General features: G+C 37.1%; 1 protein-coding gene across 2 annotated transcripts in view; it reads right to left on the reverse strand.

Moving 5' to 3' along the window:
* The window catches only part of ANAPC10 (anaphase promoting complex subunit 10), a 343,652-nt gene that overhangs the window by 149,228 nt on the left and 170,807 nt on the right, over positions 1-23,617 (reverse strand). Inside the window, exon 5 of one of the 2 annotated variants that reach the window (XR_002438188.1) lies at positions 22,328-22,434. The gene's annotated coding sequence lies outside the window, so the exon portion shown is untranslated. Of the gene's footprint in view, positions 1-22,280; positions 22,435-23,617 lie in introns of those variants that run through there. The other variant, XM_021395470.1, reaches the window with a different exon arrangement.

Raw genomic sequence — 23,617 nt, forward strand, 5'->3', positions numbered from 1 at the left:
TTTTCTTTAGTAAATTAGTCTGTTTTCTCCTCAGATCGTTGCCACTGTTTTGTTCTTAGGCCCATCTCCCTACCCTTTTTCCCTTTTTCCTTTCCCAGGGCATGGGTCCGTGGGTCCCCTGACCCATTAGTCACGGAACCGGGCCAAACCTGCCCGTAAACCGTTGACAATATATGATCAGTAAGACTGTGTAAGATCAGTCCTCTTTGAGAAATCCAGAAAGCTCAGAAGGACAGAAAGTAGTGTACCTAGACAGATTTTTAAAATGCCAGAGGAATGGACCCCATTAAAATTTAGAAGTTGCTTTAGGTCCCCAGGTTATCCGCTCCATCAACATATGTGTATAGAGAACTAGTCAGGGGTAGGCCTGGGGCTGACAGTTTGCACGCTGCAGTTCCATAATGTAGGAAGTATGATGAAAAAATACAGGAAGAAAGAGACACTGTCCAGGCAGGATTATGGTGCCAGAATTGATTGTCTGAGGGTTCTCAGTTCTCATTCTGAGCAAAACTGCTGTCCCCTTTAGTGTCAGCTGCAATTCTTTCTGCCACCCTGTCCTAGCAGCTGTTGCAGCTGCTAGTGACCAGAAGCTCTAGAACTCTTAAACCACCAGGGAAAGGTGTAAACCAGGTTCTCTGCAGCAAACCTGGTCTGCACTGAAGCCTCTAAAATCTGCAAATAGCCACACCCATTCACTTCATCATCTCAGGAATATCACTTTCTACATAACAGTATGAGAAGTTACAACTACATTGTTGAAAATAATCACTGGTCAGCGAAAACCTCCTGAAGAGATGTTTTCATTGTCTTTTAACTTTTTATTTTTGTTTTTAAAGATTTTTTCATGAAAATCATGGAACAGCCTGAGTCTTCTTTCGGTGCTTCACTCCCCACCAATGTGTCCAGAAGGACTAGTTAAAGGAAGCCTATTTCCATGACTAAGGTAGGAGTCTGCAAATGATTATCTTAGATTATCTCCTTAGTCTCCCAGATTTCTGTATTTCTGCTGCCCGTCAGCTAGACAGTTTACAAGCCCAGTTTACTCAGATTTATCTCTGCATTGGCTCTCTGAATGTACCATCTGCCCTCACAGTACAGTGAAGGGAGATGTTATAAAATGACTTCATCTTCGCCAGCTGAAAAAGAAAGAGGAAGATGAAATCACCCAAGAGAAAGAAAATGTAAAAAGGGCATGAGAAACTACGGGTAAGAATGAGAAGGTAGTGGCAGTCTGGAGAAATACCGAATATTATAGGGGTGACTGACACAATGTGATACTTCTGTACCCTGCAGAATTATTTTTCCAAGCTCTCTACTTGCTTAGTTTAGAATTCCCTGTATTGACTACTTCCACTGCACTGATTTCTGAGGGTACTGCTTTGTAATTGCAAAAGTTGAAAATGGCATTTAAAAATTAACCTGAGAATCTGAAGCATAATGATTTTGCAAGAAGCGCAATTTTCATAAAAATTTGAAGACACAGAACAATTAAATAGTTAAGGGAAAAAGGCTCTGAGCCTTTTACTCGTGGGTAATTTTGCTACTATTACTCAACACACTTAACACAATTACTAGTCCTATAGCTCAAGGAGGCCAAATATGATCCAAGTCCTGAGTATTGGTGCTTGCAAGAAAATACACAGACATCCCAGAACTGTGGCTAGTAATGTTTCATACAGTTCAGTTGGTATTAGTTTGGGGTAAGAATTAATAAGTGTAAAGCTATGGCACATGGTATGCACTGTGTTATTCTATGACTAGGATGTTTAGGCTAAAGTACACTACAGGTAGGAAAAAAAAGAACAACCACGCTACAGATATCTGCAACAAAGGAGAGTGACATTCTTTTGGTGTTTTCAGTGAGCATGCCAGAAACACTGGTCAAACCCATTTGTTTTTACTATCCATATGTTTCTGTTCCAATAGTTAACTGAGATGAGTCAGTTATTAATGGCTGTAGTACGTTTTCTTCTTATTTCAGTTCCTACTAGCATTGGTGCATTATGTGTTTGTTACAGGATATTAAATGCTGGCAGAGTTTCCAGGTCACCTCATCCAGCCCTTGTCCATTCAGAATAGTTTTTTTTTCAGCTCACTCACACTGCCATGCAGAGACTGCAGCCAAGGGATTTTTCCTAATTCCTGTGGGATTTTATTTCTAAGGAATTTTATTCTTTAGGCTGCTAGGAAGCCTATAGAATAAAATAGCCTTTTATTTCTCCCTGATATTTTCATCCTTCTTGCATTCTTTTCTATCAAACATTGTCACATTGACCTTCTGTTCATTCTTCTTAAGTTTCTACACACCATTATGGCACTAAGTATGTTATAATTAACTTCTATGCTTAATTGCTGTTTTGCCAGATTATCAATCTGTGAAAGTGCTCCAAAACATTTTCTCTAAGTATCTGTCAGTGTATTATGAAACAGTAACTTTGCATGTTGTGAAAATTCTACCGAATGCATCCATATTGGGATTGTCTCTCTTGATGGCCAAGAGGTGTTACGGAAACAGGTAGGCACAACACTCCACATACTTCTCATCACACTTTGCATGTATAGCCCAGAACAAAAATGCTGACATTAGGAACTCTACCAAGAATCTGCCTCTTCATGCCGGTTACATCTGCCTGCTATATGGGAGAGGTAGTGGGCTGTCCTTCATCTTAGGTTGCAGTGTCTAAAACATCATAATTAAAAAGTATGTTTGCTGCATTCTAACTGTACAGCTAGGATTTGAGGAGTTGAGATGATTTGAATCAATGATTTGAACAGAATATAGATTCATATATTATGACAGTCTTTTAAGATAAGACAGTAGGCTACTTCTTCACTGAAAAGTAAATCTCTGCTTTCTCTACCCACAATTTATTTCAGTCTTCCAGTTTGAAGGCGTGAATCATCATCGGAGACTGACTCCCAGGCTGTTTCACTGGACAACTCAGAGAGTCATAGCCCTCCACTACTTCTGAGCAGAGCAGTGGGCACTCTATCTTCTCCCTAGCCCTTTACTTCTGGAAAATGCACAGTTCTTACACACATACTTGCCTTACTCTGTTCACTGCTGCTCCTTCCCTGAAGCAGCTGCAAATGGACTGAAGGATTAGGCAGTGAGCTCTGAGAGGAAACAAGCAGAGTTCTGGTGTAGTCAGTCAGTCGTGTAAGAGGTTTCTTAAAAGAAATTTACTTATAAGCAAACTCCAAAGATCAACCTCCACGAACAACTACTAAGACACAAACTAAGGTCCAATAACAAAGACAGGAAAATGAGATTAGCCACAACACATCCAAATATGTAAAAGAAGTACTGTAGGAGGGCCGTGCATTTAGGACCAGCTGCTCCAGTTCATTATACTCTGCATGACAATCATCATAAAAGTCAAGGACTTTAAAAAGTGTCCTAGGAACTTATGCTACTTTGCAAGATGCCATAGGATGAATTACACAGAAAAATGAGTAAATACCATAGCTTGATTGGAATGATGCAACTGTCTTTGAATCAGAAATTGCAGCACTATGTAAGTCCACTGTGATGACTGAATTCCAGAAAATGGAATTTTCATTCCACAAGGTGGAATAAGGTGTAAGAAGAAAGATCAAAGCCATAGATCTGTGTTTTTCCCATGCTTGGTAAGTGTTCTCTTTCAGGTAACGAGACATATCTGGAAAACAACATGGGTGTAAGTAGCCATAGTTTGGCCTATCTTATGTAGTTCAAAAAGATTCAAGTTAACAATGACAGCTTTCCCAGTGTGACCGCTGCCTCCTCCCACTCATTTCCAGGAAAGCATGTGAAGAACAGTTCTGGTGGATGATACATTCAGACTCTGAGGACAGGCAACGGAAGCTACCGTCTAATAAAATGTGACTAGGAAATAACACCTCTACGCATATCACATTTCTGCTACCTGAGAGCAGATAATATAGGGTAGCAGAATAGGTGGAAATGTCCCCTGCCTGGAAAGCACTAACGAAGAAGTCTGCTATTGGTGAACTGTCCTCGGCTCGAGCATATCTCAAGACTGGGCTGGAAATAGGCTGTACACTTATTCTAGAAACAGAGGCCAGTATTAGAGATGGTAATTATATTCATACCATATGTCTACTACCATCTGAGAAAGGCACAGCTGGGGTTAATGGAGCTTTCTAGTGTTTATTGAGGTCCTGCACCATGTCCACACCATCCTCAAAATGCATGAAAATTTCCTGCAAATTCTCAGACGGTCAGATTTCAGCGTTCCAAATCTCTGAGGAACTTGATTTGTTCCTCTTATTATTTACTAGCTTTTTCAATTTTCTAAGTATCCTACAGACTATGGATTGGTCAATGTGGATGACAACATGGACATACAGTTAAATTAGCAAATGGACCAAGGGCAATACTCATCACAGACTTCGATGGAGGTGGCCAGATGCATCACAGAACTAAGGGTGGGCCTGTCCCACAACTAAGCACTGCCTCAGTCTACTCAGTAATTCTTTTCAATTCAAGCCTCCCCAGTGAGACTAAGAAAGCTGGAGTAGGTGGCCTGCTGGTCCTGTGCCAAGTTTCTTTTCCCCAACTCCTTCAAATGACGAGACACAACTAAGGGGAAACATAATGGCTAAATAACCAAGTCTGGTTTTCCCTACCCCATTCACCCACTGGCCATTTCTGTCCCATACCTCTAACCTCAGCAGAATTTCTCTTGTATTCCATCTTATAGTCAGTCTTCCCACCCTAGTTGTGTCTTGTGTGGTTCACATCTTCCCCCTCATGTCCCTGATAAATCTATTGCTATTTCCTACTCTATCCCATCTCTCCTAACACATACCTTCTGTGCCTCTGTTCAAACTGTCTGCTAAAGCAAAGCTGGATAACCATGAGGGAATAATGGCTTTTATACTGGTGGGCAAGCCTTGTTCCCAGTTGGGGAGCTTTGGTTCTGATCTTCCTGGGTGGGCTAGTCATGACCCTGTCTTGACAAGAATTAAGGACTTTCCACATGAGTTGGGCAATATTTAGGCACGCGTCGTGAGGGAAATGAATCAAAACAGTGGTGGGTGGAGGACAGAAGTCTAAGTTGGCAGGGAAGAATCATATGAATGCGAGAAAAGCAACTCAGAAGGCCAGAGAACTTTATAAATCTAATTCTGGATGGCTATCACACTTGTGATAGTAGTGCATCCTTGGAAGGTGGGTTAAGAGGAGAAAGGAAAGTAGATGACACGGCCAGAAAGACATAGCCACTGACCATCACCTAACGAGCTAAATGAGAGAGAGAATTCTAATATAAACTTCAAGAATCTTTGCCAGGAAAGCAAATTACTTACCTAGCTGTATTGAAAACATATAATTTTATCTTCTACATAATTTCTGTAGCCTAGTCTCTTTATTGCATTCTCCAAGGTTTCTTGGAAATTTGGTCCTTAGAAGCAAGCTGTAGTTCTTCAGAATAAATAAATGCTATTACTTATGTATCACTGTATAAGTTATCAGACCTCTAGTAGTCAAATAAAAAAAACCTATTTTTAAAATATATTTTTCAAGCAGCAAGCCATATTATACTTTGTCCTTATTATATGTTTTGTTAATACTTTCAGCTTCAAATAACTACACTTAAGATCATTCCACTCATTAATGGATATTCAGTAATAAAGCTTTTCTTTGGCAAACTTCTCACTACCATTTTTCTGTTAGCCATTCAGTTTGAATCATGTTACCATCAAACAGGAATTGATCCATCTTACACTGAAATCATAATGGTTTTTCTATAGACTCTTAAAAGAACTGGATTAGGCTCATAGAGAAGAAATACTTCCTCTTCACTACATGATAAATAGAACTGAACGTTCTGTTTCCTACAAGTACTTCCACTGATTATGAAGTACCCGTTTACAGCTTGCTAGTTCATTATTTATTCCCCCATCCTCTCTAGAGCATGATGTTCATCACAACTCAGGCTCAGTTTCACAACTAGTCTATTTCACAATCCACTTCTACGCTGCCACCAAAAGGGAGAGTTCTCCCTATTTCCTTGAATCCTTGTCCCCTCCTTTGTGCCAGCACTGGATTGCTGGAATCAGATGGATTGACTCTATTCAGCTGAAAACTAGCAAAATTAATTAATTACCTTACAGGCAGATCAGCTCTCTGATCCAACCAATTACACAGCTGCATGAATGGTGGTGTCAGAAGAAGGCATTATAACCCGTAGCCTGGAGCAGAAAAGTGGTGGGACAGTAGCAGAAAACACTTGAACTGGATTACATCAGTTGTGAAACTGCGACCTCAAAATCACATGAAACTTAACTGTACATACTGATCACCATCTTCTTCAATAATGGGGACAATAAATAAAATGGGAGCTAATGTTCCAAGCCAAATAACACTTGAATATTGCTCATATTCTGTCAGTTAAAGAGTTGTTAATGTAACAGGACAAATGTGTATGAACCAGTTCTTATCCTTTGATTTTATGATGCACTATATAAGTTATAAATATGCATATACTCTATATTCATCTTTATTTTATAATCTTCACTGAAAAAGGGACCTATTAGATTTTTGCTCCTCAGCTATTTTTTCTGCTTCAAACAACATTCCTATTAACGTTTATCTAACAACAAATGTTGGGATCGCTCTTTCATCACAAATTGAAAATGTTAAATTTTATCCTCGTCTGATGTCATTTCTATTGAAAATAATTGTTACTATATGCATACTTGTTACATCCTTTTAATAATAATAGGGCTACATATTGTTTTGATCAGTCCAATAGTAATTCATATATTCATGAACAGGTTTCATCTATTTCCTCAGTGTCCATATGTTTTACTTTATTTGTTTCCATTCATTTAGCCACACTGAAAAAAAACAAGTAAACATAAATGTTGGATATGTGAAGTAAGACATATCAAGAATCAAGTAATTTAATTAAAATACAGGGCAATAATTTTCTAGAAATGTACTACTCATATTTGTTGAAATTTGTTGAAACTATTTTGCTCCTAAAAGAAAAAAAGATATGTCCAAACTGTTCTTTTTTTCCCCTTGCCTTTCATTTTAGCCAACATAGATGCTTGACACAGAGCAGTTCCTGGAATTCACTACTGGAAACAGCTCAGCTCATCATACTCTTGACTGTTCCTCCCTTGGGCACTCACAAGCAAGGGGCCCTGGCCGCTTGGGACCACACAAGCAAAAATACCTAAAATGACAAAACTACTTGACAGTAACTGATGCACTTCTGCTCTACCCAACTCCTGTACATGCACCTAAAATTTCCACTTAGATCATCATATTGCAATCGGGTATTAAAAATAAAACAACAACAATAATAATAATAAACACCAGAAAAGAGGTATTATGGCTGTAGTTTTTCCATTTCACCTTAAAATGCCAGAAGTCATTTGTAACTCTTACAGAGTTACCTCATTTATGTTTAAAGTTTGCCAACTCCTTTTCACTATTATTTCCATCAACTTTTTGATATGATGACTAATCGGCTGCAAAATCGCGTGATGTAACACAGTGGTTAAAAATAGTATGGAATATCTTTGCTTTCTCTTCTTGCCAGTCACTATTAAGAGTTCTTCATGTCCTCACATAACTTTGTTTTCCTCACCCCTTACAAAATAGTTTTAAGCACCTTCACATCCTTCGGTAACAATTATACACTAATTTGGTCGCTCACACTATACTGTATAAATATGTATGCATATCTATAACTGTACGTAATGACATTAACAGAATATTAAGACTGTAACTTTAAGTTAGGAAACACTGGAATTAGCGTTGTTGAAAACGTTAGAGAAAGACGCGTTACAAAAATTTCTGAAGAAATGAATAATTCTGCCTTTGGATGAGAATATAAAATATCTGCATTAAGTAGGGCTTCAGGCCATGTATGATAAGGGTAAAGCAATATATTTAATAGCTACTCATTAAGTGCATTCTGCATGAGGTAGGAATTCTGTGAAAAAATAGGGTAATCTCATAATTAAATGTAAACATATGAGGGACCGATTTTACTCCATCAAAAGCCGCCATGTTCTTTCTCCTTCCATCTTCCCAAATGCTTTCACAGTTCTCTTATCCCTATTCTCCATTCCTCTCTTCCCTTGTCCCAGTTTGTTCCTTCAATTTAAATAAAAATTTCTTTATATATGTCTGCTTTCATTTCCTTCTGCATTCCAGAAGGGCAACTCCTCTACCATGTTTCCTGGGTCCTGCGTAGGAGTAAGAAAGAGCACATGCCACAGATTCCCCAATCTGCTCCAGTTTGGACCTAGATCCAATCCAGCTTAAAACAGTGCAGGGATGTATATGTACAAAGACAGAGTTCTGTTCAAGGTTATTATCTAAAGAAGAACATAACTGAAAACAGCATTTTGTCACAGTTTATACTGAGCAACTTTTGCAATATGCAGTACTATCAGCTTGCCTACAACAGCAGAAGTCATGCCTTAGTATGTGTTTGCCTGTTCTGAGCATTGTCAAACAAAATGTGTGTGGTCATGTAATTAAACATGGTGCATACACAGAAGTTCAAATCCAGCTGCACAGGTCATGCTAATATATTATGTCCTGTCATTTGACTGCTGAACTTGATAACATCGACAATGTTCCTTTAATATAGTTTCTGTGTGTATGTGCCTACATTTGTATGTGATTTCTCTTACAATAAAATTGAACTTGATCTATGCCCTTGATATCCACGAGGTTTGACTCTTCTCTTACACAGCTTTACACTGCAAAACTGCTTTGAATTCAGTGAAGTTATCTCTTACACATATTAATACAACAGAAAATTGTCATTTTCTTTTCAAACCCATGCATACATATTAGGTTTTATAAACGCAGTCTCATATAATCATGTACCTGCACATTCAAACATTACAACAAAGAGAGGGACAAATAAATCTGTGCCTACTGCGTCTTGTACACTGCCAACATTTGACAATATTTGTATGATTGTGCTTTCTAGAATATTATCCTACTAAGAACCCATTCCAGCTTGCTGCCAGAAAAATTCAGCTTAGAACTAAACCAAAAGCTAAACTAAGGCAATAAACTAAACTTACTCCTTACTCCCTGAGGTGGTCCGACACAAAAGAACATAAAAGCTGCTTGTTCAGCTGTGGCTCTCCTCTTTTAAAGCTATTGTATGACTGCCTTTATTTCAATGACACATGCTGCCTTTTCAGAAGGTGATGGTCTCTGTCATATTTATTAAAAGCAGTTTTGCTACTAAGCAGGCTTAAGTAGATAACTAAAGACCATAACATAAATCATATATGATATTATAAGACATGAAAAATCATTCTCAAATTAGTTACCAACCAGTGGCCCTACCATACTCTACGTTTAGCTATAGAAAACGAGCAGGAAAAATAATCACTTACAGGACAGGAACTTCTAAAGTTTTGAATGTCAAGAGTCATGCTTCCCACAAGATAAATTTTATTTTTCCTCTCTTTGATAACTGACAAAGTATACAACCTTGCAAGCTAGAAGTTTTCTCCTAGCTACGCCTTATGAGGGACTCATAAAAATTGTTTTACTTAACAGTTCCTGTATCTGATTAACTCTATTTTTTAAAGCATCCCTGACTTTTTGCTGATGACAACATGCAATAAATTACGATGTGCTTTAAATTCTACCCGTTTACTATACCTCTTCTGAAGGTAATCTTCAAATGCATTATTTTTTTTTACACAGCATTGAAGTAACATTTAGGACTGGTGTGTAATTTACATTACAGAAAAGTCTGTGCAAAAAAAAATGGGAGGGCAGAGATGTTTGAGCCAGCTACAAGAAACCATCCTGCTGTATGGCCACTGAGGAACGTGTCAACTTATTTTCTTCTGTAAATTGCATGTTTTCCAAGCAAGATTTCTTACAAAAGTTAAACTTTCTTAGTTACACAGGTATTTGGGTACCCCTATATTGCATTGAATGTACAGGTTACATCTGCACATGTCTGGTCCTCCTAGATTTTAACAAGACTTCTTGATTTAGCAGCCATTGCCATGTTGCTGTCACTATAAAATCAGAAAATTGATTATATTTCAACTTGGAGATCCTTAGTAGGCAGTCCTGATATCTGGGTTACATACCCAGTTACAGTTTATAAATACAATAAGCACTATTTTTCCCATGCAGTATGCAACAGTGGTGTATTTCTGCATTATCACCATTAAAACTGGGGCAAGTTCCTCAGAACTCCTCCTTTGTACAGTAAAACACAACATATCTTTTATTTTGTAGTGTCCCTTAACAGTAATTCAGAATATTTCATAAGGCTAATATTAAACATGATGGTTAACACCATCATTAACACAAAGTTGAAAAACTGCATTGAAAAGAAAGGAAATGTTGAGTTTGTCTGCATTAGAAAACAGCTGGTGAAGAAGAGACTCTCCAGAAGTTCACTACAGTAGAACAAACTCATAGCTATGTGGCTTAAGTATATGACAGAAGAGAAAGACCTGATCTCTGACTAAAGGACGAGGATACAAATGAAGTCAAGGAGGGTTGATGGGACAGTGCAGAGGTTTACAGGAAATCCCAAACTAAGCTATAATAGAACTTGTAATGAATGAAAACCACTGGAAAGAAATGAGGGTGTAATATAGCGCTGCTTATTTCTGTCTGCAAGGAGAAAGATAGCAATGATCTATAAATGCTTAAGTACAGAAATATTAGGACTTGAAATCATGCAGAAAGAAAACAGATGAATCTAAGGAAAAATGAGGTGAAAGCTTAATGTACTATCTATTACTAACAAGCAGTTTTTATGTTGTAATATTTCATTTTTTACTCCTAAAAATTCTGTTACCATCAGACTAAATAGCTCCATTTTTGTAAAGCAAAAGGAAGCACCCTTATACAAATAACCTGGATATCTTGTGGATAAGAATAAGAAATTTTAAACACGGACAAGAAAAGACAGAATAAATGGTACTGACAATTGTTTTACTTCATGCTACTTGTTGACACTATAGCTAAGTGGTAAATAGTTCCTTTCCTGTGAAACTTTGAAACCTCAAAAATATTTCTGCTCCAGGTTAGAATTAACCTCAGAAGTTTCAAAGCTTCTCCATAAAATAAGAGCAAGGAAAGACTCAGTAATACCAAGAAAAGCATTAGTGTCTGCCTTTATTTTAGAGTCAGAGAGGGATTTGAAACTTGGCCTTCTGCAATGCAGTCACAGTGCCCCATTCATTTTTCATTCATTTATTCTCTCCTCATCATTCCCAGTGAAAGTTTCAATGAATCGGCATTTCTAGCCAAGGTAATAATAGCAACAGTAACATCAACAATACTGATAATGACAATAATATGATAATAATATCAGCTGAATCATTCCCTATATCTTTCACAGAAACAATGAAAAAAATAGCCAGGCATTTTGCCTGCTCTTACTACACAAACCAAAAACGGGAATACACAAAACCATACACATGTGCTTGACAGAAATATATATATATTTTAAGTCATTTGATAATATTAATCTCATCAGTTCTAAGATGGAAGTATAGGGATGCAAACCATGCTGTTGAGTAACACAATCAAATAAATCAACATGCTATTAACAGCTATTACAAATATTCTATTTTAAAATGGAAATGAAGAAATCAGACTAACATTAGTAGCCAAAGAATTTTCACCAGTCTTATTAATTTAAATTATTTAAGCCAGTTTCAACATCTGAAGAACTTTCCTACTCTCAAGGGAGATATTAAACATATACGCCTGTAATTCACAGATTGCTGCTGCTAGTCATCAGAATCTGGATTTAATTCCATCCAGCTCAGATTTCGCCTCAAATTGAATAGTTTAATTCACCAAAAATATTTCAAAATCAAACAGAAAAGAAATAATCTCATCAATGGTAGACAAACTAAAATTAAGCATTTCCTTAAGGACCTTAGAAAGTGAGATATCTGATTATCCAAATAATCTTGACAGCAAACTGTAACCTAATTTACATTCAGATCCCTCTGCAAAACCTTCCTACCCTCAAGCAGATCAACAGTCCTGCCTAACTAGGTACAATCTGCGAACTTACTGAGGGTGCACTTGATACTCTCATCCTGATCAATGATACAGATAATTTAAATCAGGTGTGACGAAAAACCCAGGGTCATACTGCGGCAAAGAGTTCAGGGATCTTCGCTCCCCATCGTTTACACATTTTAGACCTACTGTAACTAGAAGAAAGTGAAGATGAGGTAGTGCTCTTGTCATTTCAGCCTGTGTTAGGTAGGTGTCTGGGCTTTGTTCTCTCTCCTTGAATGACAGTCTGGTTTCAGAATGGTCAGCAGAAGAGGCAAGGTAATTCATCCATTCAGGCTCCCCAGCTATTAAGCAAATAGGCTATTCTCTTCCCTCCCAAATTCTTTCATAATATTCCTCAATAAACCTAACTATCAGAAAAGGCTTCCTGAACACTCTCCAATCAAGTGAAGGATTAACAAATCATTTAAGAGCTATGTGACTCTCCTGAGGAAGGAGAGGCTTTCCACTCAGGATATAATGCATTCTCTGCAGATACTGAAGCTGACCACACTGTAAATCTCCAAAGAGTTTTCAAGGAACGCAAAGTGGTCCCATTGGTATGTAAGAATTTATAGTTGTATTTACTGATCAGCAGATTAAGTCGTTCCTTTTATATTCCTTTTATCTTTTTTAATGAGACCAAGCTCGTAGTTATAGGAAACCTGTTAATTTTATATCAGATGGTTTGACAAATTTTATTTCATGTAGTCAGATACACATTAAACATTTCCATTATTTTTTCTTCTTCTAGAAAATAGATATTTTGTTTTTCTAGTAACTCCGGTTCTGTGGATGAATCTGTAACTTTCTATAATATTAGTCAAATGACGCTGTCTCTAGGAGTCTACTAAACCTGTATGCCATTGCATTACTGATTTTATGGTTTTAACCTCATTTCTGTAAAAGCAATAAAGACAAAATTATACAGTTCTGCTTGTGTTAAAAAATTCTTACAGTTGTTTCACTGAGAGGGTCTTCAACCTTCATTCTTTGAAGAAAGGACTTAAAATTTGGCAGGATGCTTTTCACTGTCACTATGCAGTCTCACCCTGTTTGGACAAACTATAAACTTCTGATAAATATCAAGACTTTGCACGTGCTCAATGAAAGCTTGTTAGAGGGCATCAAGAAACATTCCTTATGGAGTCTGCTTTCGCATTTTGTCTTCCAGAACTGAACAGAGCTTTTTCTTGCAACAGCTCCTCATAGCTGCCAGAAACAATTATGGAACTGGGCACTGGAACAGAAAAGAGGCAAACAGTCTTCCTGTGTTCTCAATGTTCCTCTTGTTATACACACAGCTCAGAGAAAGAATCACTTGGTTTGGAAGACTCAATGCTCATAAAAAAGAGAATCTGTGTGGATGGGAAGATTTGACAGCAGACAAAGAGCTACCAGAAAAGATTGCTGGCCATGTGTGATATGCTAACGGTCAAGAGCAGAAGTGGCAAATTGGTGGAAAAAGTGTGCAGAAAATTAATTAGAACAACTGTTTCCCACAAGAACCTGGAATAGGACACACAGTTCTCAGTTTTCAACACCCCTCTGCTGTAGGTACATGGCAGGGAAAGTCACTCCTAAACTGCATGCATCTTCTCCACACTGTGGCCAACCCACAAAAGAGATGACAGGTTATGGCTGCTGCCAGATACTCCATCTGGAGACATGCAAGAATCTGTGCTACAGGTATGTGAAATCTCTGTTAATCTCAATGTAGCAGTCTATTTTGTTCCACCTAATGACAGCTGCTTTTCAGAAACATCTTATTTTGTTTACTTCATGTGACCTTGTAAGACAGGACGGTCCATTAAAATCTGTATAAGGTATGATACATGCTACAAAGTCTTACCCAAAATTCAGAACATATCAGTATCACCTGTGCAACTTTTAATTCCTTCCTGCATGCAAAATGACTGTATTTAATCTCTTTTACATTAACACAACCTGCCCTGGATTGTTCAATAATCATAGTGTTTATGGAATGATTAAGGTTTAGGCTTAGAACGTTGCTGTTAGACATTGGCCTTATTTGCTCCAGGAGGCAAATGGTGCCCTGGAAGGACCAAGAAAATCAAAGATCAGTCCTGTCATCCGAAGATGAATTTAAAAGTCCACCTTCAGCCAAACAGGAGGAGATCCAAGGGGAAGGATCAGCGCTATAACTGATGAGGGAGTAGACTACGTCAAGCGAAAGGTAAGAGGTGAGAAAAGCAAGGTCTCACTAATGGAATGGAAGGCTGCTTTACTGGAACTGTGTTCTGTCTCTGAAGTCTGCCAGAAGACCTGAATTCTTACAACAGCAACAGAAGTCAACAAGAGTTTTTCTTTTTTTTTTTTTTTTTTCCTTCACACTTCAAGCTCTATAAACAGCTCCAAACCATATAAGCAGTCAGACCAAAAGTCTCCTAAATTCCAAGGGCTGGACATTCTTGAAAAAGCAGGATTTGCTCTTTCAGTGTTTCAAGTACACACATATTTCTGTGGAGACATAGCAGCTCATTTCACAAAATAAATTATTTCTTGTTTGCAGAGAACTCATTTAATACAGTAATAATCACATAGAAAATCCCACATGGAAATTAGCTACTCAAGGCAGGGTTTGGCTAGAGAGGTCACACACAAAGCAATCAGGGCAAACATTAATTATGCAACCAAGAAGTTATGCTGCGTTGTCAACTCAGTTGAGGTATATTTAACTGGAGCAACACAGTACCATATAGGGATAGACAGGCTTGCTCTGAATTACACACACTGCTCCCTCTGGGCCAAACCACCCTACTGCTCAATAGGGCTATGAAGATAAAAGTCTCCTGAATTAATTAACTTACTGAACTTACAATCCAGAATTTATTGGTAATTCTGTAAATAATAGATGTATGGTAGGAACAAGGTTGTAAGGCTACAAGAACACAAAAGGAGCAAGACGTCCCTAGTTCTCATGTCCACCAATGGGAGACAGTTCCAATGTAGCCAAGGTAGCAGTGTCCTCAAATACTATTCCTTTTCTGCACACTTAGTTTGGAAGCAGACGAACCCTTAGCTCTTTGACCTCCACCGTAATATGCTGCACAAAAATACAAAACTGGGCCACAATTCACATGTTTCAATGCAAATAACTTTGGACATACACTGTGGATTACAATTCTCACTGTCTCTTGCGGAAAGCTTGTGAGATATTTGTAGCCCCTTGAACACAGGGAGTTATACTTGAAAAGATCAACCAGCAATGAGTCAGCAACCACGTCACTGGGACAGGAGCAAATTCTGTTTATTGTAGAAAATCTTGAATTCACTGAACGTTAAATTTGTGAAGGACTGTCTTCATGTCTGAGGATCAGATCCTTAAGGTCCAGTCTGAGTAGAAGTAGCTTACATGGCTCTTGGCTCAACTGAGGGACCACAAACGTTGTGTACTATGGAACCACTCAACACAATCTGAAGGGAATATTTCCTTCAGTGCAGCTGCAAAATACCATAAATAGGCATTCTCTCTTGCTTCCTTACAAAGAACAAGATTTCAGACTTGGCTCAGTAAAACATCTGCTTCACTTCACAATCCCCTTCATTTCTTTCCTACAACCATATGTAATAGAAGTAACATAAAGAAAACAAATAAAGAAAAAAAAACCATGACAACATTTAAAAGAGGAGTCTGCATTTTGCTCATCATTTCTGTCTTCACATATATCTGTAAAAAAAGCTTTTAACATCACGTTGGTATAATTTTCACTCCCTGTACACCCACAAAGAAAAGTTAATGCATGGCAAGGAATGGGCCAAAAAAGCATGAAAATCAAAGGGCTTCCTGTCAAGTGTCCATTGCCTTGAACAGATTCACAGGTCATGAAAATTGTTCAGGTGTATTACGTAGTAATAAGGAATATATATGTGCTGTTCAATCAGATACCGCAACTGCTTAAACTTACTGCAACTGGCAAGATTGCAGGTTGAGTGCCCGTAACTATTTAAAGTACAGTACTGTCTGTTCTTTTTCCTTTCTCATCTTTAAATTGCTATAAAAATGAATCATTCATATATTAAAATAACACAACCGTAATGAATCTGCAGTGTGCAATCTTTTCCAGATTAAATTTTCCTTAGTACTTTTTAAATAAAATGTTTTTAATCTACTTTATTTTTCTCTTCTCTGAGACAAATATTGAAAACAAATAACATAATATACATTTCTTACTGTTCATTCCTTATGCACAAGTCCCACAAAGGCTGGTGAGAATTCTTTAGAATAACAAGCATAGACTACAGTACTTTGTGTTGTCTTCCTTTCTATCCAACTTTGCCTTTAAGTTGGGTTTTCAGTTAAAAGCTGCACGCTTTGCTTATGTACTTTGTGTTGTCTTCCTTTCTATCCAACTTTGCCTTTAAGTTGGGTTTTCAGTTAAAAGCTGCATGCTTTGCTTATGTTTTAATCAGGGGTCTGATACCTTTTCCTTGCATAGTTTTTCCAGGAAATGGGACTTCCAAGCTAGAAAAAATTCTGACCACAAAGGTCATGCCATCAAATTATCCACTGTACTGGTAAGCTATAGATGATTCACAGGTGTTTATCTCAGGTTTTCACCAAGCAACATACTGTGATAATGCACACCACCTAATGATAATCTTTGGTAGCCAAGGAGGCATGACAAGCATTTTAGAAATGCTGTAGAAGCAACAGAAATGAACATTTATATTGAAAAAATGATTTCTTGTGCATACTGCCATGGAAGAACTTGTGACATTTTTATAGGACTGTTACTCCAGTTATGCCAGTGACTTGCTAGATTCTGCTTGTGGCAGTGATTTCCCTAAATCAGGGTAACAACTCTGAGAATACGTTTTTGTTCAGAAAATATGCATACAAGTAACAGAATCTAGACAAAAACTTTGGACACTATCGCCAGTAAAATTTAAAACTATTGAGAAACCACTATCCAACGGGTAAGTACGACCTAAATTCTTCTAATTGATCAATTTCTACAATCCAGACAAGGGACCATTTAATCAGTATGCACCATATCCCATGAAAACCATTGGCTTCCTAGCACTTCACTGTCTTATCTAGACAGTTTTGCATCCTGTTTGAAATTACTTTAATGAACAGAGTGTGTCCGGTACCCTCAGTAGGCTGGTTCTGCTCCCATTTCCACTGCTCCTGTTTTTCCATCTTGTGTAGCAGAATAATCACTGCTTGTTCTCAGTTCTGTGCTACTTTTTCAGTTTTTCAACCTGCTCCAAATACTTGATGTAAGTCTTTATTGCCTCTGATTCACCATCTTTTCATACTTCATGTATGACTGCATAGTTTCCTGATCTTATTTCTGTATTTATTTCTTTCACTAGCCTCTCCTTATCCTCCTTTCTCTATGAACATCGCCAGACACATGCAACCCATGACTATGTCATAGCTATTTTTTTCGCCTCTAGTTAAGTTTTCTATATTTTTAAGCAAGCTGTCACATAGTCCTACAACACTCTCAACTGCAATTTTCACGTAACCTCCATTCACTAATGAATAATTAGCCATAAGCAATTTAGTCTTTTTTGTTTCTGCTCTTATTTGATGATTTCATTCAATTATTTATTCCTGAAAAAAGCCTTCCCTGAAAGTTAGCTCATGTCTTAATTCCTTCAGCTGTTGTCTTCCTTTCCTCTTTTCTGCCATCATCACTCATCTCAGATGTTAGACAATATTAAAGAAGAGAAAGGAAAACAAGAAGGGGTGCAGGACAGGAAACAAACTGAACAGGGAAGAAAGAAAAAGACTGAAAGATACAGAGATAAAATCAGAGAGGGGAAAGGGAACACCAGAGGAAGATGGAGGAAAACCAGTATAAAAAACAGAGCATTAAATGGGAAAAGAAGGAAAAGGAAAGGAAGACCTAAGGAAAGACATCCTAACCATAGGCAGCATAAAGAGTGAGACACAAGACAATAAGAAAGAACAGACAGAGAGAGAAAACAAGGGAGATTAATGAAGACCAAAAAGAAGCCCTGGCAAGATGATCTGTATCAGAAATACGTGGCGTTTTTTTTTAACCAAAATTGGAGATGCGGAGTATAATGGGGAACAAATGGGGAACACTGCAGACGAGAGTGGAGAACCAAGAACAATAAACAAAAAGAAATATTCTAAAATAAATGAGCACAGACTGAATAGAGCAGTTGTGCTGTTGAATGCTCTAAACAGGAAAGGGCTTCTGAGTTACAAACATTAATCCAATATTTTTCTACAGATTAAAAGGTAGTAGGATGCTAAAGGCATTAGCATAAAATTTAGATGTTGTGTTATACTTTTTACATTTCTCTTTTATGATTGATAACTCCATGTGCAACAGTGTTTTGAATAAGGATACTGAAACTGGCAGAGTTCTGCTGTCATCACCCAAAGATACATGGTAACAGTAAATGTACCCTTGGTTTATTGCTCCTGATTGCTTATTTCAGTCTTTAACCTGTAATTTCGGTAATGAGGCTGTTACCTGCCTCATTCCACCTAAACATTATAAATACTTCTAACGAAGACGGAATATGCAACAAAAGATGAGAATTTATGTTTTATGAGGCACTGGTTAGACCTCATGGTCAGTTGTGCTTGTTTTGCTATCCATCGAGAGCTATTGTAAAACATAATGGATAAACACATAGGATACGTTCAGCTTCTGTGATAACTCCTTGAGAGGAACTGCATGTTGGCAGATGCACTTGTTTCAAGTAAGGCACCCCAGTACATCTAAAGGTAGAATATTCTCCAACAAAGAGATAAGTACGCAGCAGCCAAATGAAATCCTTTGAAATTATGTAATCTATTAGACAAAAAAGAAGTTGGTTCTCCCAGTGATTTCAATGGACAAAGCTTGGTTATCATCATTATGCTCATTTGCAAAGGGAAAAAGAATGAAATGCCAGAAAGCACATACAGAAGACAAATGCAAAGCCAGCAATGATACCACAAATGAATAATACAGGTTTGCTGAGGTTGATATTAAAATTCTAACTAGCTCCAATTGACCTTGGAATTAAGCAGAGTTTTCTGTCAGTCTAACCAGGAAAAACAACAGTAGCCCAGCATTTTTCAGGGCAGGTGCAAGTTTCCACTTGAAGCACGCCCTTTGAAGACTGTTTTGAAAGCGTAGCTAGCCCCTCTAGACATTTGGCTGCATTCAGGAAAAAGGGTAAGACTAGTCTCAGCCTCTTTTTCTGAATGGACAAGGCACAACAGTTGGGCTTTAAGCACAGTTAAGTATCTGAGCAATAGGTAATATTTGCTTGTGAGGGCAGTGCATGCCCTTACAGGCATTTCCTAGCTCTTCCTTGGCAAATGCAGCAGGCCAGATGGAATTGTTCCTTGGGCTGCCAGTTGGACCACCCTGGTTTGTACCAAACAGGATTTTGAAAAACCCAAGGGGATGGAAAAAGTCTGAAAATTAACATCTAAAAATAAACAGGAAATGAAGGCAGAACTGTTTCACATGAAGTGCCGTAAGTACATGAAATACAATTGTCCAGTTAAAATTATCAAAATGATGGATTTAAGTAAAAACACTGGGAACAGTGAAAATAATGCTGGGGCAGAGGGGGAAAGGAAGAGTTTTATGTAAACAAAACAGTCTGAACAACCGCAGTTACAACAATGCTATCACTAGAACCACACATGGATACCTTCAATGAAAGGTAAAGGAATGTGTCCAGCATATAGGATTTAGAAGGTCTGAAACATGTTAACTTTAACAAGATTCCTGTAGTCTCCTTTGGAATCCCTTCCTTGTTACAGCAGCTATGGCCTGTAGCTTGTTTTTCATGAAGCTTTGAGATACTGGGACTCAGGCTGAATAGATAAAGGAAATTTGTATTCTATCACTCGCACCATATAAGTGAGAGCAGTTAGAGAAAAAAAAATGAATAAATAATAATAATAATAATAATAATAATAATAAAAACATTTTACTAGTTACCCAGTATATGTTCTTAAGATTTAAAGAAGGTTATTTTCCATATGGATATGAGATGCTGTCCATCTGTGAGAACACACTATTTTCAATACATATTATTTAATGAAAATTTAATGCCAAATAGAAATATCATCACCTATGATTTGATATTAATGTTTAAAGCCGGAAAAGTCAGAAGAATCTCTCAAAAATACAGAGCACAATCCTGTAACATTAAGAGAAAACTTAGATTATCTACAAATGACCTCTTCCTTCTGCAGATTCTCCTACAGGAAAGCACTGTGAAACTCAAGCAACAAAAATACAGAAAATAAAGTATAAACACATTACTTAAGCAAGGTGCCATTGAAGATAATGCTGAGATATTGAATAAAATACCATAACATGCTATTGCTTTTGATATTTCGCTTGTCGAAGACATTCAAATACAGAATTCTGCATTTTCTAATTTAGGAGTTTTACACAAATGTGAGCACTGGAGCACTTTTGTTATCTAAACAGTTCCCCCAAACATTTAAACACAGTGAAGCACAATCAAGCCTTATCAGATAGATTATTAAGTAGGACTTGCTAGGACACTTAAACTACTAACCAAAACAATATATCCAGCACATGTTTGTGCAGCAGCTAGAAGCCTTAAAAAGTCTTCCTACTCTGCAAAGTGAACTCTGCTGAGTAACACTTCTTTCTTAGGGTGGAAAAAAAAAAAAAGAAGATATTCCTTTCCTGCAGGCTATATGGAATGTGAAGCATTAAGGACAACAAATTGAAGAAGTATCACTTCGGAGCCATTTTGATTTGCTTAACTCTCCCTACAGTTACAGCCAGCAATATGACCAAATTCCTAAGTATTTCCACAGCATCTTTAAGTCACTTTTTTAGGTGGCTATATCTGAAGTGGTGCCATGGAAATGATAGTGATCACTATCTCTCAGTGACCATGCCTGTGTGCCAAAGTTCTTAAGATTGCAAGTGAAACAGCACTAGGTTCCATTTTTTTAAGTACCAGTGCTAATAGCATAATCTGAAAAGGATGCCATATTTTTCTAGTTCACCCATTATTTCCTAGTAATAATAGTATTTCTATATTTGGGATGTAACGTAACAAGTACAGAAATTCAGTACAAGAGAGTCTGGTTAGCAAAGAGGACACCATAAGATCATCAAAGACGATGGATAGAAACTGGATTCCACTTTGGTTAACAAGATTAAACCACGTTACCTTTAAGAATTTTGCAATACCACCATAATTCAATATTCAAATAAAATAGCACTGAAGGGTCTTCCAGTAAAATTCCTCGAGCAGATTCTTAGGCAGTAGAAGTTATTATAACTGATATCAACAGAGACATGACTGTTTTGAACAGCTGACAAGCTCCTATTCTCTTTGGATTTTGAATATGGCCAGAAAAGGATCAGAGGCAGTCCTGTCACAGATTTTCCATGCCTCACATATCCAGAAAAAAATTCTGTCTCTGATACAGGTTTTAGCGAAAGTGCTACTGATTTTAGTGAAGCCCAGCTATTTTTAGTTCTTTCTATGTTAGGCTATCAACACTTCAAAAGCTTAGTATTTTTCAATTTTAAAGAATTTCAGTCTCTTACAAATGTAAAGGGATATGGCTTCTTTTCCCAAATTTATAAACCATGTTAGGATCTAGATAAGTAACATATTATTTTACTATTTCCCTTTTTTCATTTCATGCAATCTTTGCTCATTCACTTGGAATTATTCATAGAACAAAATCAAGAAATCACCATTCTGAATATTGTCTGTAGCTCAGATTTCTCACTCAAATTCAACAAGTCTCAATTACCACCTACATATGTTTTACTTAGTAACAAGAGAAAGTATATACTTTCTCCATATATAACACTACTCTAATCAGTGTTACTCCTAACCTCTACACTTCCATAGCTTCTTTAAAGTTTACTCTAATACTACTCTATTGATTACTGTAATATCAATTAGTTGACATAATAGAATATAGATTGCCACTGTGCGGAGCAATATATAAATAAATGTAAAATACAGACGGCAAATTCAGTTCCAAGAGCCTTAAAACAGAAATATATTCATATGATGTAGATAATAAAGGCTCTGAGAATAACTGTATACAGCCTTCTATTTAATGATGTGCCTCATTCCATTATTAACACTGTAATCATTAAATTTCCAAAAGCTAGCTGATTCAGCTTCAGCCATGCCATCATGTGAAAATAAAATTAATTCTGATGTACATTGTACATGAAACTCAACAGCAAATAGTATTCCATAGTGATACTTGCTTTTTTTATTGTCAACAAAAGTTTTTAAATGAAAACTAATTACCCATTCTCAGCGTGAAACATCGATGGATTTGGCGGTGGAATCATACTTGGGTGGCAAGACTCCTCACCATCTCAGCCAAAATTCACACAGCCAAGGGTGTTGGCTACCTGTAAGACAGTGATATCATCATTTCCAATTGTATCCTTTCAAAAGATACGTAAACAAAATCATAGTATCAAGCAATTCAGCCCTTAGCAAAGATTCATTTCCACGAGGAAAGCAAATTTGAGAAATTGCGACTGCAGAATATTATACATTTTGAAAATGTAAAACTATAGCCATGAAAGCAAAGGAATTCTTATCAGTCACTTGAATAGGAATATTTGAGTATTCACTCACTTCTGACATACATCGACGCAACAGAAATTTGTTTCTTTTTCATAAATTCATATTCATAAAGCATTAAACCTACACCACAAAGCACAAGATGTCTAAGTTTCTGTTGCTTTATGTTAAAACAGAATAAGGTCACTGAAACAAGGCATGCTCCTCTGAGAAAGGTTAAAAAATAAACGTTTTCTCAAATAAGAATCAGAGTACATTGTAATGGTTTGTTTCAGAGCCAACCAGAAAACACAGCTTCCTTGACTGTTCAAAAATTAAAGTAGTGCACCAGCCAATTCTAGTTTCCTATCAATGCAAGACTGAAAATTTTCTGTTATCAACATACTATTAACAAGAAGTATAAAAATGAACATAAGAATATATAACTAAACAGATACTGCATGTGATCATTGCACTCACAAGAAATAAGGTGTCACGCTGTTGAAATGCTGAAGTTTGGGCTAAGGTTAGAAGGACACAGATAATAAGGGAATGATCAAGAGAGAACTGATAAATTTACAGAACAATGGGTTCTGGAACAAGTCGCTACTGAGAGGATAAAGCATGTCTGAAAGAACCTTTATTTCTTTATTCACTTTTCCTTTTCTATTTTATCATTAATTGTTAACCTTTTTTTTCCCCTACTTTTCAGTGCTAGCCTAATTTTCCTTCTATTCATAGAATTTTATTTTCTTCAAAAAAAAGGATCATAGGTATCTTAGTTCTACCCAACAATAGGTGAACTTTGGCATGCTTTGAAATGCGATGTCAAAAACGATCATTAGTCCATTTAAACGTTACATCTTCAGAATTTAGTGTAATTCTAGTAGCAGACAGAATGTAGGTAGGTGGACCTCAAGACACGGTGTGGAATCCCATGTGAGAAATCTCTAAATTGAAGATTAGTGAGAATCAAAAGAAACAAAGCACTGTTAGCCCAACAAAACTTTTTTTACAGATGCACCC

The sequence above is a fragment of the Numida meleagris genome, chromosome 4 (genome assembly GCF_002078875.1).
Source record: "Numida meleagris isolate 19003 breed g44 Domestic line chromosome 4, NumMel1.0, whole genome shotgun sequence".
Lineage (NCBI taxonomy): Eukaryota > Metazoa > Chordata > Aves > Galliformes > Numididae > Numida > Numida meleagris.